Source organism: Strix aluco, chromosome 10, assembly GCF_031877795.1.
Source record: "Strix aluco isolate bStrAlu1 chromosome 10, bStrAlu1.hap1, whole genome shotgun sequence".
In the NCBI taxonomy this organism is placed as follows: Eukaryota; Metazoa; Chordata; class Aves; order Strigiformes; family Strigidae; genus Strix; species Strix aluco.
In genome coordinates, this window is record NC_133940.1 from 5,163,349 (window position 1) to 5,179,574 (window position 16,226).

The 16,226-nt window shown below is 47.9% G+C and overlaps 1 long non-coding RNA gene across 1 annotated transcript; it reads left to right on the forward strand.

The window, feature by feature from the left end:
- Nucleotides 1-3,637: 3,637 nt before the first annotated feature.
- Nucleotides 3,638-11,085, forward strand: LOC141927830 (uncharacterized). Its single transcript, XR_012624590.1, has 2 exons — nucleotides 3,638-3,891; nucleotides 10,171-11,085. It is a non-coding gene; the product is annotated as an uncharacterized LOC141927830 (long non-coding RNA).
- Nucleotides 11,086-16,226: the final 5,141 nt, after the last annotated feature.

Consider the following 16,226-nt stretch of genomic DNA (forward strand, 5'->3'; position numbering starts at 1 on the left):
TGCTATTCCCCCTCTTCCTACGCTGTCTTTTCGGCAGTGGTGGCAAAGCCAGGGTTTGAAACGAGAGAGGGGGCAAGAGAAAATCAGCCTTTGCAGGTGCCTGGCTGGGCAGAGGAATGGATATGAAGTGGAACCAACTGAAGGAGACAGCCCGCAGGCATGTGCTTCATCAGCTGCGGGATAAACTTGGCTGTTTTCACCCATTGCTGCTTCTCTCTCTGCTTCCGTTTTCCCATTTCTAAGGCAGGGTGAGGAGCACTCCAACCTCCTTGAGTGAATCAGGAGGACCTGCAGATATGCACCTTGTGACAGTAAGATCTGACAAATCACCAGCCACTGCCACTTCCAAAACCTGCTTTGCCACCCAGCGTGGGCTGGGGAGCATCCCTCCTGCCTCCTCTGTCTGTGGGGACCCCCTCCATCCTGCTGGGGATATCAGTACAGATACCCCACCAAGGACCATTTCTCCTCTCTTTGCAAGTTGCCAGTGAACACACAGTGATTCCTTTGGATTTCTCACTTATTTCTTCCTCGTGGCACTGCTGAACAGCTGGTACCAGTGACACTTACCCTGGGGGCTTCTTCCCAAAACGGTTGCTCTCTGGTTTTGCCCTCCACGCTGTACTGGAAGTCTTGGGTGGCCCAAGGCCTTGCTACTTAGTGCCTTTTCAGGCCCTTGTTCCAGCTTCCCAACCACCACGAGCAAGGTCTCCTCCTCTCCATTTTAATTTCCCTCCCGACTATCCTGGTTGGGACACAGCACCCACGCACAGGTGTGGATGCTGCTCACGAGAGCACTTCTGCAGAGCACTATTTTCACCAACACGTCAGTGAATAAACGGGTCACAGCCACTCGCAGAGCAAACCTTTGCTGATGTGTTCAGCCAGATGGCATCTCAGTGGAGCTGGGCCCATCAAACTGCAAGTACTTTTCCAGAAAAGTAAAAAAAAAAAAGGAAAAAAGGGAAAAAAATAGAAAAAATGCACTTGTTTTTAAAGTCTGTGCCGGAATGATGCCGTGAGCTAATTTTTCCCAAACTGGGTGTTGTCAGTTGATGAAAACTCTTCCACAAAGGTGTTAAGCTCACTTGCTGGATCAGAAGTATTTCTTCTTGGAGAGTGCTGATGGGATTGTGCCTTGATCAGCCAAAATGGGGCTGATTTGAATGTGCTTTACTACAAAGCAGTCATTACATTTCTCTTTAGGATTCAAATGAACATTTCCTCCATATTTCAGCTGTGCTGAACTGGCTTTGCAAAGACCCCTCCAGGCATTTTCTTAAGAACTGGTGAAATTACCCTGCCTAACTGCCTCCAGAAGTTAAGTTACCAAGTGGAAACTGTGCCACAGAGGTCCCAGGAGCTGCGTGAAGCAAATGGCACGTTGGTTTCTATGCCAGTCTCAAGGTAGCAGCTGAAGCATAAAGTGGGGATTAAAAAGGACATAATATGCTCACACTCGTTGTTTTGCTTTGGACTCTTTTTGTCCATTAATTTGTCACTGCTCCTGCTGGAAGATGTGTGGATGGGAGAAGCAGCATTTGTCCGTTTGTTCCATCTGCTCTGCTAACACCTCGGTAAGTAGGGCTGGGGCTGCCATCAGCAAGTCCCATGCTGAGTGACCAGGGGCAGTGACTGTGGTCTGGGTTAGCTATGTGAGTGTGGGAGACCCTCCTGCCCCCTCTCTGACTGCAGCACCCTGTAGCAGAAGAGCCTCAGGCTTCTTGCTCGCTACAGACAGGAGTGATTTGGCATTGCAGCCAGGAAGGATGATTCCCAGTTAGCTGTTCTATGTGGTGTTTCCTTCGTGTGGAAACTGGTGGCATTAAATCCACAGATATTGGCCACACAAATGCCTGTCAGCTGGACTGACAGTTGGTGGCTGTGGCTGTCCTCCTCCCAGCCCACTACAGGAGGAAGAGCTCTCTCTGGGGTATGTACTCAGGTATCTGTTGTCAAGGTTGAGTTTAGCTGACATGAAGTGTAACAATAAAGACAGACTGTATCAGCTTCAAAATAGCTAGCAGAGCTCCAGGTAGTATTTTCTACAAAATTTGAATCAAATCAGACAAAAAATTTCTCAATTACATTCCCCCTAGTACAGAGTTACAGCTAGGAGCTCATGGGGGTACTTACATGAACTGGTTTGTCACTTGGCAAGACATTGGGGAAGAGAAACGCTGGTAACCAACATTTTGTTAACCAGCTGCAAAGCAGCTACAGAGAAATCACCACTGTGTTGGGGTCCAGCATCAGTGTCACCCCCTTCACCTTCACGGGGCTTCTCTCATTTCCTCCAAAGCAGGAGCCCAACTCTGCGCCCAAGCCAGGGGCTCTTGGCTCTGCAGAGGCTTTTTGGACCTGTTGAGAGCTCCAGGAGTTTAACTGTGAGTTAAGGATGTTACGAATATCCGTAACATCACACCTGAGGGCTGGGGTCCCGTGCTGCTTAACCCGGTGCTCCTGCTGGGGCACAGAGGGGAGCCTCCGGGAGCTTGCAGTGATCGACTCCCTCCCTGTGGTGACGCAGCTGTGGGCTCAGAGGGTGAAATCTCTCCCATGCAGGACGGGGAGGAGGTGCAGAAGAGGCAGGTGATGGGTGGAGGAAGAGGGGCAGTTTGCAGAGGGATGTGGGTGCCACAGTTTTCCTTGGCTGGGGGCTCTGTCAGTGCTCCTGGGAGGGGGGTGTGTAGTCTCACTGCTGAGGGCTTTTTTATTTTTCAAACCGTCAGTTACCTGGGTAGATTTGGCAAGTGCTATCACACATGTGAAAGGAGAAAGCGTGATGAAGGATCATTAGAACAAGGTCTGGCTGATTGGGAACTCCATCACCAAATGTATGTACCTTGTCCCTGCATTGGTTTACACAAATAACTCTGAGTTATTGCAGAGCTCTGAGATTTACTCTCCTTACGTTTACAGTGACTAGCTGTAAAAGGAGGCATCTTTTTACTTCTCTTGTGTTAAGCACAAATGAAGCGCTTCCCTTCTAAAAGCATTTTAAGATGAAATAATTAACAAGCAGGAAAACAACCACCAGTTTGGAGCCTTGCAAAGCTATTTACACTTCCCCCAGGACCCTTCCTCTCTCTCATCCCATTTGTCCTTCTTCCCTTGCAGTTTATGGCCCTGAGCTGGTAAATCACATGCAGGCCTGTGCCTCGCTCTGCACGTAAGCAGTGGTGTGATCCTGTGGAATAAATGTGTGCGGTGAGAGGGACTTTAGCGAAGCACACTCCTGCTCTCTCCCCCCACCCTCCCCAATGCATCACCCCCAGGCTTGCGAGCACTCGGCTCGTAGGTTTATTATTTATCTTGGTGAGCTCTGTTCAAACCTGAGAACCTGACTTCATGCCCCTGAATTACTGCACCAAATCTGTGCGTAAGGACCTGAGTTTCAGCAGTGACTGATATGAATAGGTCTGCCTGCAGCTAAAAATAGAAAGCACAGGGCAGGCCTCCTGGCAGAGCTGTAGTAACTTCTAATATAAGGTGGCTCGACAGCAGTTCCCATGGCGAAGCTTTCTCTGACGCAGTGGGAAAGGCTGTAGCGTGTGCTCCAGCCAATATTAGCCACAGAGGTACTTTGTGGGAGCTGGCTCGTGAGGCACAAAGGCCAATACTGAGTTTTGAAGTTTCCTTCTCCCTAGTACAGGGGTGCCCTGCCCTGAAGAAATGACTCCTTGGCTTTGCATTTCTCTGTGCCTCAGTTTCCCCTCTGCAAGGGGCTCCGGGTGCCCTGTGGATACATTTTAGCCGTAGGGTTTTCTTGCTCTCTCTGCAACAGGGGAGGCTGCAGCACTGGGGCAGACCCGCGGACCCCAGCCCACTCCCCAGCGAGCCTGTTCCACCCCGTGGCTACCCTCTGCGCTTTTATTCCTCCTCCTCCACGTAAGTGTTTGCTCATTCCCCCGCTCCCAAGCCCAGCAGGAAGATGATGCACTTTCTCAGCACCCCTGGCTACTCTGCCCCGGGTATTGCTCTATGGCCTTGCTTGCAATGAAGTGTTTCCTTCCTGGCAAGGCCAGACATGCCTGTTGTAACTCTGTAAATCTCCCGCATGATGGGAAGTTATTTTTCCGTTCATTAGGGTTTATCTGCTGTGAAAATCTGCTCCCATCCCCCAGAGTACTCGTGCATCAGTCATGACAATGGTTCGTCACAGCGAATCGCTGTGAGTGGCTCCTTGTCCCCCATGCTGGAGCATACGGTCTCCTGGCTTCACGCTGCCCCATGCAAAGGCTTCTGCATGAGGAGCAGCTGCAGAAAGGCTTAGTGGATCTCCCTAGGGTCAGCCAAGTGTAATAGCCATAAAGAAGTGCACTAGACAACGGCGTGGCAAGAGGAGGCAGCAGGAGAGTAGGGATGGCTCTCGGGAGCATCACTGTGGCACCAGTGCCACTCTCCTCCTTGCCCAGGAGCAAGGGTGCTGAAATTGGGGTGCCTCGGGGGTGCAGGGAGCAGCAGGACAGCATGAGGACAGGGCTGAGGGAGGCAGGGCGAGGGTGAGGGCTTGGCTGCTACAGCAGAGCTCAGCTGCATGTTTGTACAAAATGAAAGTGCTGTGATCCTTTCATCCTGGGCAGAACACTGCTCCTGCATCAGCCTGAGCAGCCCCTCGGTGCAGGACTTGGTACCTCTGGAGCTGAAGGGACCTGTCAGGTAGAAGATTTCTTGGGGCTGTTGCACAGACCACAGGACTGGGACCTTCACCTGCAAGGGTGCTTAGCCACTCTGTTAGCATGAAAATAAGTGTAAAAGAGTGCTGTGGATGGGGAAAGGAGCAGACCCTGCTCCCCAGGGGCTGTGACTTTGGAGGGGAGGAGGGAGGGCAAGCGTGTGCCCCTGGCCGGTTCATCCCCACTCTTCCCCAGCTGGGGAGTGGGCTGTTGGAGCAGCGGGCACACTGGTGTCTCCCTGGGCACCCTCCTGACATGCTGCTGGGGTCCCCTCAGCTCGCTTAGTACTGCAAGAGGGTAGCACGAGTCTGAGGCTGCCCTGGTCTCTGTAAGCCTCATCCTGCCACCTCTGTGGGGAGGAAGCAGGAAAACAGCGGTAGTTAATCTTTATTTCAAGGCAGAGCTCAGCAAGAACAACCAATCCAGCTTTTGGGCAAACAGGTTGCATAGGACAGGCTGCCACCACTTTCTTGTTCTGCCCTCTCTTCCCTCAAATAAATTTTGGCTGGCTGTAGCAAGGAAGTTGTCCCTGGGGCTTTTTAGGTGGTGAAGTTGCTGGATCAGGGCTGATAGTAGTTCTTGCACCAGCATATCTGTGGTGTGGAAGTGAGCAGCCCTAGCATGTTGTGGGTGCCATGGTCCCACAACAGGGACCCACAGGGGAAGGAAAGGGCTTCCAGGGAGAGGGTGCAGAGATTAGAGATTAGGGGTGTGCTCTGGGTAAAGACAGCTCTTTACTTGGGATAGGAACCCTCCACCTGCTCTCCTGTTTCCCTGGTTTCTGTCCTGTGCCCGGAGAGCTTCTGGGGAGACCCAGAACTGTTGCCTTCCCAGTGCAAACAGAGGCCTTGCTGGGTGAGCACAGAATCCTCCTGTAGGAAAGCTATCCCTTGGTGGTGTGTTCATGGTCCATCATCTGATGCTGCACAGGGCTGAAAGGCAGGATGGAGATGTGCTTGTGGCTGCCCATGAGCCCTGGTCACTCACAGATCCATCCCCAGGGCAGCTGCACTCCTCAGAGCCCCTGTCGTGGGGGGCGGCTGATGGGTAAGACCAGAGCCCAGCCCTGGCAGAGTGGACCTCCCCTGATCATTGCCTAGAAGGTCTGGCAGCGTCCATAGGGCATGTTTTGATGCTGCTAGAGATCAGATATGCTATTGAATGAATCTTCCTCCATTTGCTGTGATAATGGCTTTAGAACTGTGGTGCGATGGATGCACTCCTCCTGTTTGAACCAACTGAACTCTGGTCTAGGCAGGTGCTCAGCAAGCAGGCCTAACCAAAGTTAATCCTATTGTGTGGGGCTATCAGTGAGAACTAACCACCAAAAACAAAAAAAATGGTTTGGCTGGAGACTCGGTTGATAAGCGACCAAAGCTGCTTTAACACAGCAGAAAATCTGACTACAATCAACCACTTTACACCATAAATATCTGCATCCATCGGGGTCTGTTGAGCTCTCCCTCCACCGCAGCTGGCTGAGCGGCAGTGATCTCCCCTTGAGCAGGGACACCTCTCAAGGTTACCCCTCAAGGCTGAGAGATCCCTCACTGACACCAGACATCCATGGGTTGCTATGTGACATTTTTTGCATGCAGGGAACACTTAAGATACACATAGTAAGCTTAAGTGATAATCTTAGTATCCCATACTAACTTTAAGTGTAGTAGATAGTCTGGATCACCAATCCATTTGTACTTATTAAATATTTTGCCTAACTAAATTTACTGATTAGAACTCAATAAACTAACTGCTAGCTTAGACCTGTCTGAGTGATCTCCAACTCTTCTCCTACAGCAAAATTGGCGTAGTCAGCAGGATGGCAGATTCAATTACTGACTATTTACAGAGGCAGAGAATTAGTTCTTCTCCAAGATGTTCTGAGGATTGGGTGTGCAAAAATTGGGATAATTGGAGTAAGACAGAGGAACAGTTAAACCTCATGAGAGGGAAACTGAAAAATGGTAAAGAACAGGGAATAATATGCAAGATTTTGGGAACGTGTTTGGAAGCAGCATGTCATTATAGGAATTACAAAGAAAAGGAAATGAGAATGTTACAAGATGAGGTTGAACAAAGAAAGCAACAAGAAATGCTGTTATCTCTGTGAATAGAACAATTACAGAAACAACTGGGGGAGGAAAAGGAAAAGTGAAAAAGGGTAGAGGACAAACTAGAACTCATGATAACTCAGGGCCCCAGTCCCCCAGACACTGTAAAGATCCATAAGTTAATTGTGTCCCTGGAAAACTGGGGCGGAGGTATATGGGGGGATCCTGACCAGGGATTTAGTGATGAGAGTAGTGAAGACAGTGAGTTAAATGAATTCGAATTTAAGGTGGCCCCTATTATTAAAACTGAAGTGTCTGTAGGGCCCCAGGGGGGTAACCAAAGAAATGCCACAAGACCCATTCCACGGGACCCTCTTCAGCTGGCTAATTTTCAAGAAAAATATGGGTGGAATCCTGCCAAGAGCGAAAATGAGTATTTGTGGCATGTCTCCTTAACTGGAGGAGATCATATTATGTTAAACCAAGATGAAGTGGATGGCTTTTGGGGAGCAGGGGTATTTTTAACAGGGGGACCAGAGCCTAACAATGAACCACATTCTATCACACACTGAATTGCTTATTGCGCAGGGGGCACAGACCCTCAGGAATGAGGAGAAGTCTGTGCTATCCCTATATGTTTGATATAGGATACTTCACATTTGCTGGTAGCCACGGTTAATAATTATGCTAGTAGCTCTAGTTACCACACATATGGGGACAATTATGAGGTTTTGAAACTTGATTGAGTGAGACTTTGAAGTATGGTCAAGATGACCTTGATCAGCAAGAAGATATTCATCAAGGATAGACTTTGATCTCTGGACCCTAGAAAACAAGTAGAACATCCTGGACCATAAAGAGGATGTCTGGGATTGTGTTGAGGATGAGTTATTTGACAACCTGGCAATCTGACTCTTCGATTAATTATCTTGGCAATGAAACGAACTTTTGGGTGTCCTGACAGTGAACTACTTTCATTATAATACTAAAAACCACACCCACAGGTCAAAAAGACCCCTACCTAGGTTAAGACCCTTCCCCTGATCATGCGTAGTAGAAGTATTATGTAAGCTGTATTATAATTGTATGTTAATCACTAACCAATCAGTACTTAATAGGCGTGTTTGGAAAAGTACTAACCTCTGATTTTTGTGTATAAAAGAAGCACAAAAAGCTGCTGTTGGGGTGCTTGATTTGTGGAAAAGTCCACTAAGCACCCAGGCCTGAATAAATACAATATCTCTCCTGAGCGTGTTAGGATTGGCTTATTGCACGCCAGGCACGGATCCACTTCTCGGGTAGCATGTTCATTAAGCGATCTTCCTACTGCTGTTACAAAGGCAGCCTGCGTTCAAGCTATGAATGACAGCGGTGAACATGGCAGCTACCCTATCTCAGCTCCCACAGACCCCCAGGCCATGAAGCCACTAATATGGGGAGCACCTGTTGTTTTAAAACTCTCTCTCATTACAAAAAGAGATGAAACAGAAGACAACAGTGGAGCTAAACATCGTTATTAATGCTAGGTGGATACACCCTAGACACTCACTAGGAGGGGTAACCAGTCCAGAGTCTCTCCACTGAGACTTGCGTTATTCCCCTTTCCAGGAACAGTACCGGGGTGATATCAAAACACCCCCCCTGGAGACTAGGTCAACCACTGGAAGAATACTTACCCTTCTTGCAGGAGTAGTCATCTCCAATGTGACCCAAATCTAGTTTATATGTTAACAAGCCCAATGCATGGGGTGGAGACCCTCACTTCTTTTATTTGTACAAATCAATATGGTAATGATCGTAATCGTGCTTAAGCCTGAGTGCATTACAATGACAATCGCTAACAAAGCAAGCTATAATTGTACAGATTTAGGAGTCCCACCCATTAACACGAATTTGGCAGAGGGAAATAGAAGCATAAAATGTAAAACACAGCCCCCAAACAATGAAGGGGAAATTTCCTCCCTTAGTTTTCAATACAGTTCCTTCGAAAAGTGGCAGATGTAAGAAGGCTCGTAGCTGTTCGGTGAGCGTTACGTTAGAAGAACATACGAAAAGAGAAATAGTAAATACGTGGAGATATAATTTATCCACAACTGAGATAATTTATATCAGCACAGCAAAAACTACCTTAACCCCCACAATGCATCCAACCGAGAGCCCCAATAAGACTGTTGAAACATTATCCCCACAAATTCAGGAAATTGGACCCTATGCTATTAAATATACAAGTGAGCAACAAGTGCTGTTTATGATCCCTCAAGCGAGTGGAACTATCAGTGCAGGCTAACATATCTGCAATTAAACCTACCTGCTCATCATTCCTAAATATATCCTCTACAGGGTGGCTAGCACGGTTGCATGGGTGAACCCTCATCTCTCCAGAATGAGCAAGGAGAGATATGACTGGCGTCCTGGGAACAGGATTAGGAGTATTAAACAGCATAGACACTGAAGTTTTGGCAAACAAATTAAACTTGGCAGCAAGTGAGTTGTAGAAACTAGAATAGCCATGACGATCTTCTTTGCTGGCACTAGGAACTAGTCAATGGCTTTTAACTGATATATTGCTGAAATGGGAAAGAATTAATGAAAAGGACCACTAACTAATTGTAGATGTACTTGGCGTCACCCAGAATAATGTTTCCTTAGCTCTTAGCTGTACCCAAGCTCAGTTATGGGTGCAATCCACTACAGCAGCAATTATAAGGGAAGGCAAATGAGAGCACCATACCCACTGAGATTTGAAAGGTAACTGCGACTCAAATCAAAAAAAGATTTCCAATCTTGGTGGTATCTAGTCAACTTCACTTATGACTCCACCACAGCTTTTGTTTTAAGCATATGCAATGCTTTGGTATCTGCCATATCTCCAATCATTGCGCTGGGATTAAATCACCGCGGAACTGTACTCTATCCGTTAGAATATAGAGTATGGGCCCAACAAAATGGGAACAAATGGCAAACTGTCAATGTTGACGCATGTGTTGTACGGAAGCAACACGGATTTATTTGTGTAAGTAATAGCATTAAGGCCCAAGATGTTTGTCTTGATACTGAACAAAATGTTTGTCATTCTGAAATATTTTCTGATGAAACCCCTGAAACTGTACTTGTGTATGTTTGAAATGGATGTGTTTGCATAAGAACCCTTTGTGATTCTATATTTATAGAAAATATTATATATTTATAGACTGTAGATATACACAATTACTCAAATATCTGTATTTGTAATTTTACTAAAATTATGGGATGCAACTTTATTCAGCTCTTGTCACAACCCACCAATCGCTACAATCTAACTACTCACTTAGGGCCTACCCCCATTGGAATGAATCTCACATTGATAAGAAAACTGTGGCAACATGATGACCCAAGTCAATTGCTAAAACAAGTTCAAAACAATGGACAAAGAACCCTAATTACTGTCCATCATGATGCAGATGAGATACACTGCATCCCAGAAAGAGTGAAGAAAGATGGAGAACATCACTGCTGAGAAACTCTGCTTGGATGGTCACCAACAGCAACTGGAGCTTTGAATTTGATGTTACACCCAATTGTAGTCTTGTTCACCTTTGTCGTTCCATGTTTATTGTTAACCCTTTGTTTCTGTGTCGGATTATGGCACTTATCTCAACGTGTAATAGCTACGAGTGAACATGTCGATATTAAAGAATCAGTAAATCTGATATATTCATTTATTTACCAGCCTATCAAAAAGCTGATGTCTTTACTGCCCATATTTATGGCACAGAGGCCAGAGGTGACTGTACCACCATTCTGTGAAGTAAAGTGGATTGACTGTAGTCATGGGGTGGATAGTGTGGTGGATGCACTTGGTTGAACTAACTGAACTGTGGTCCAGGCAGATGCTCAGCAAGCAGGCCTAACCAAAGTTAATCCTATTGTGTGGGGCTATCAGTGAGAACTAACCACCAAAAACAAAAAAAAAATGGTTTGGCTGGAGACTCGGCTGATAAGCGACCAAAGCTGCTTTAACACAGCAGAAAATCTGACTACAATCAACCACTTTACACCATAAATATCTGCATCCATCGTGGTCTGTTGAGCTCTCCCTCCACCGCAGCTGGCTGAGCGGCAGTGATCTGCCCTTGAGCAGGGACACCTCTCAAGGTTACCCCTCAAGGCTGAGAGATCCCTCACTGACACCAGACATCCATGGGTTGCTATGTGACATTTTTTGCATGCAGGGAACACTTAAGATACACATAGTAAGCTTAAGTGATAATCTTTGTATCCCATACTAACTTTAACTATTGACCACCGATCCATTTGTACTTATTTTGCCTAACTAAATTTACTGATCAGAACTCAATAAACTAACTACTAGCTTAGATCTGAGTGATCTCTGACTCTTCTCCTGTGACACTGTGGTTGACATTCCTTGAGTTGAAGGTGCACTGTGGGATTTTAAGTCATTTTTTCTCCTGTTCCACTCTGTTCTTACCCTTGCTGAGATCCTGCATCCTGTTGGTTCAGCAAGCAGGGAGCTTTGCAGCTTGCCGTGAGTGGGATGGGGTGGATTTGTGTTCTGGGGTCAGTGGTAACTCCCCAGTTCCATCCCAGCTGAGAGGTGACATTAAAGAGGTTTCCAGCACTAAACCAGTGCAGGAGCTGACATAACACTGATTCTACCTGGTGTCTTCGAGGGCTGGAATAGTAGTAGGAGGCTGTGAGATGGAGAGCCACCTACAGATGTAAGGTGATGGAGGTAGAGATGCTGTGGTTGCTGTGGCGTGCAGCTGGGTTAGGATATGTGCTGGTGGTGAAGAGCACAAAAAAGAGCCCAAATCCACCTGGGTGTCCCATCCCCAAATCCACCTGGGTGTCCCATCCCCACCCAGAGGTGGTCCAGGAAGACCGGACCTGCTGCAGGAGGTCAACAGTGCTTTAGTACTCTTGCATGTCTAATGTGGCTGTATCCAAACTTTTAAGAACTCTGTGCAGAATAACAAACCTGATGTTTAGCAAAACATAAGAAAGAAAATGTTAGCAAGATGTTTTGGCTTACATTTCAATTAAAATGAATATCCCATTAAATTAAAATGAATGATCCCATTAAATGAACAGACTTTGAGTCCTTTAATCCTTTCGGTGACTTTGAAGGCTTCTCCTGGTCAGTTCAAAGAAGTGCTGCTATGCTTGGACTTAAAAGTGGCATCTAAGGGATGGTCACAAAGTGTCTAGGGAGGAAAAGAGTTTACATAGCTGCAGAGATAACCAAGGGCTGAGAGCTGAGCCCTGTTACCTGTACGTGTGGGTCAGCATTGAATTAGACAGAGGCCTGGCTGTTTGCAGAGAGCTGATCGTACTAGCTGCATCATCTCTTCCAGAGTGGAGAAAAATAGCTGAACAAATGGAGATGTGCAGGTGATCTGCAGTTCAGGGACTTGCTTTCTGTCTTGTATTTTTTGGCACTTTTTTTTGTTTTATTTTTCACTGCTGAGCTCTGAAGGGATTTGGATGCTTGACTCTCCGCAGCCTGCTGGCCTTGGCAAGAAGGCTTTAGCTTCTCAGCACTGAATAAGATAACTGTGCAAGCGTGAGTGTTTCAGCCAGCTTGGACGTAGAGCTGATTTATTACTCAATAGAGCCATTGAGGAGCTTGAAATTGGATGTGATTTGTACTCAGGGCCAGCGCTGGCTTGCTGGGATGAATTCTGTTCAAGGCGTCACCTGTGACTGCAGCCTTCCCTCCCCTTCGCTTCCAGAGCAACAATACTGAAGGGTTTTACAGTGACTCCCCCTCCCCACGGCAGACCCAGCTGACAGTGGGATCCCCACCGTTGCCCCCCATATTCTTCTCCCTGCCCACACAGGATTAGCCAGCCCAGATATAATCTCTTCATCCCTACTGAACTGCTGAGAAATCCTGCGCTGGCTGCTTTTGGGCAAAAAAAAAGCTCTTTGCTAATTCACAAAACTGAGTGGGGGCGGGGAGAAAGAAAAGAAACTAGGGAGAATAATTGGCTGATTCCCGGCATCCTCGATGGCTGTTCTTAAGCAATTATGGGGACTCAGCAACACCCGTATCACAGCACGTTCTTGGAGATTAACCGTCTGCTCAGCTGGCAATTAGAGCTGGTTAAATGGGAAGCTGCCACTTAGCTTTGACTTTGTAGCGGCTGTTTTCACTTCTCCAAGTCAGACTCCAGGCACTTAAGGGAGGGGTGTGAATATCTGTGGGGAGGATTAAGTGCGAGCTGCCTTTCCTACCCTGGGAGAGAGGTTTGTGGACAGGGGGCTGGAAGGGAATTAAAGCTATGTTCCATTTTCTTTGTTAGTCCATCCGTTGCCCCCTGCCCCTCCCCAGCTTTTTCTGTCAAGCTGGAAAGCACAGGCTGCTCCCCAGTCCCATGTTTCCTCCTGCTCTAACTTTCCCTCCATCTCTGTGACCTTGGAAAACAATTTAGCTTGCTGATGCCATCTGTGAAAACAACAGTGCTGTGTGTTTATGTGCCGGTCTCATTTGCACAGGAAAGACATTGAGCTGAGAGACACAGGTTCATCTCTCTGCCCAGGCCACGGACCTCCTGTGAGATCCTGCTTAGGTCAGTAGGGTGCCCCTCATGGTTTCTTCACTACAGGACATTCCTGCTTCCTGCGCTGTGGTGCATCTGAGGAGCTGAATGATAAAAGATCCTTTAGCCTCGATTCAGTGCTTCAGGTAGACCTGCTGGCCCAGCCAAGAGGGTGGCAAGCCCTCATCTCTGGCCTCCCCAGAGCTCTGTGGGGTTTAGTACTGCACTTAGACTCTTGTCCAGCTCCTTTGGTGGGGTTGAGAGTCTTGGATGACAATGTAAGGGAAGGCCTGAAGCAGGGAGGCCAAGACAAGTCCCTGCTGGTCCAGTGCAGCCCTGTTTGCATCCCGCAGGCATGCAGAGGCTTGGTATGGTCCGGGTTGGTGAGTCTGTGCTGCAAGCATGGCGCATTGCAGATTGAACAGCTGCCCCTGTCCCTGCTCATGGGAAAAGCCATGTAGCCACCTGCTTTTCCTTGGCTATAACCCATGCTGACGTGAAGGGCTCTGGCAGCTGCCAACTGTGGCTGGGTGCTGGCCACTGGTATGCTCGGCAGCAAGGAGTCGCAGCGGGAGCTGGTATTACGGGGCGCCTCTCTCCTGTGGGCTCAGCAGGAACCTTGCACTTTGGAATTAGCTTCAGTTTTTTTCTTGCTGATTTATCTTTTGAGTTTTCTAGGCCAGCTGTCCTCCTTTATTATTCTCACACTACCTATTTATCTCGTCTGCCCCCTCTTCTTCCCTCCTTCCTCCCTCTGGTTGTCTGTCCGTGGCAGAGCTCTTGCCTGCCAACAAAAATAAGCCACAGCGGCGGAGCGTGACAGACCCCACCGAGGACACATTGGGCCCGACAGCTGAGGCCGAGTCAGCAAAGCCGGTCCCCGCTCGCTGTCCCCTGGCATCCAGCCCGCACGTGGGAGGAAACTCCCAAGATGCCCCACCACCGCAAGCACCTCGAACGCATCCACCATCCTGCCTGTGCTGTTTCAGCTCCGTGAGGACAACCAGGGTGCCTGAAAGCTGCAGTTGCCATCTCCTCTACCGATGTGGTGTGTTCAGGCCAGGACCTTCCCCACCCATTCCTCTCACCTACGCTCCCCCAACAGCCCCAGGCTGACAGATTGAGGGTCAGATCCCAGGGTGGTGCTGGCCTCAGCAGACACTATTAGGTTGCAGATCATCCTTCCTGGAATCACAGAATCACAGAATTGTCTAGGTTGGAAAAGACCTTGAAGATCATCCAGTCCAACCATCAACCCAACATTAACAGTTCCTAAGGAAGTCTTTGATTATGGTCTCTGAGGCTCTAGACATGGCTTTGGTGGAGGTTGTACCTCTTTGCAGACAAACGATAATAACCGTAATAATATTCTGCAGTTTTATCTTCTTTTCCGGGCATCATGTTTTTAGAGAGACCAGTTGGAGGGGTGAGATTGAGGAGTTTGGGGCCATGTTCAGATGAAACTGTCTTGGTTGTCTGACCCAGCATGGCTGTGGATATGAGGCAAAGCCCAGGGGCCCATCATCTGGCCAACCAAAAAAAAGAAATCACCCATAGGTGCAGGTGCTATAAAGACAGCATTTACAGCACTCTGCTTTAACTTATCCCTTGCTTCTGCTTCTGTTGAACTCCAGCTACTGTGCACAGCCATGAACTAAACTGCAAGGACCCTTCAGTCAAAGAACCATGGAAGTAGATACAGTAAATCCTGCCCCAAAATACCCTGTGTTTAATTTTGCTCCCTCTTATCCCACATGCCAGCTCGACCCCACAGCAGATCTCTCATCTGAAATCAGAGATGCTGATCAGAAGTAGTCTGGTGCTTCAGAGATGTGCTTTCAGACCTAGAGAGGAAACCAACCGTTCATTGCCCACAGCTGTAGGACACAGATGTGCTGAGGCCTGGCCCTTTCCAGAGACATGTAGTGCCCTCTGTTAGAGCTCTGCTTTTGGGAAGCTTCGGGCTTGCATGTGTTTTGACTGCCAAGAGAAACCTCGGCACATGCAGGATCCCAGGGGAGGGCCAGAGGGCTGACTTAGGTGAGACCTTGTAGTACAGCTGACTTACAAGCTCCAATCCTCTGGGACAAGGCTGTGCAAACCCATAACTATGCCTCTAGATGTGCAGAACATCATCAACCCCTCTGGCAAGGGGAGCAGGAATGAAATCGAGATTGAACTGAACTTTCCCAGTCTCACTCCCTCCTCATTCATCTTGCTGGCACTGTCAAACTTTGTCAGGAACCTCCTGACAAGGTTTTGGGTGAAGGCAAGAAAAACCAGGTAGTTAAATTCCTTTTAACTTCTGGGAGCAACAGGAAGGCAGCAGAACCTTCGATGTCTTGTTCAGCTCAGCAGCCAGAGCTGTTGCACATGGCTCTGACTCAGCACAGCTGGAGCAGTGTATGAGCCACATGTGTGGTGCTCAGTGTACCCCTCAACAGAAAGCACAAAGGGCTGTGTGCAGTGTCCCACCTGTCTGGAGTTTTAGAGAAGTAGATGGGGCTTAATCAGCATGAATCTCATTGAAAAAAAAAAAAAAAACAAAACAACAAAAGCTGTGGCAAAGACCCTGCCTGATGGTTTGAAAATGTGGGAGCCTGCCCTGGATGGGCAGGGAGGGTGGGGAGAACTCTTGAAGCATCTGGAAATATGAATCAGGAAAAGGACAGATCAAGCCAAAAAGATGTGGAGGGGAAGCAGACCTTATTCTGCTGTACTTAAATGTGCAGGGCTGCTAGAAGTAGAGTACATGGTAACTGTGTTCCTACCTCCCAAACTAGAATTAAATTTGGGGTCTGGAGGTTCCCTTGGAGAAGATTAGAGCTTGGGAAGGATTTCCTGGCCCATGTAGGCTGAGATCCACAGCCCAAATCCAGGAGCCCTTTCTCTTCCATCACTGACCTCTCATCAGGGATTTAGACTTCTTACCCCTAGGCTGGAGACTATTTTGG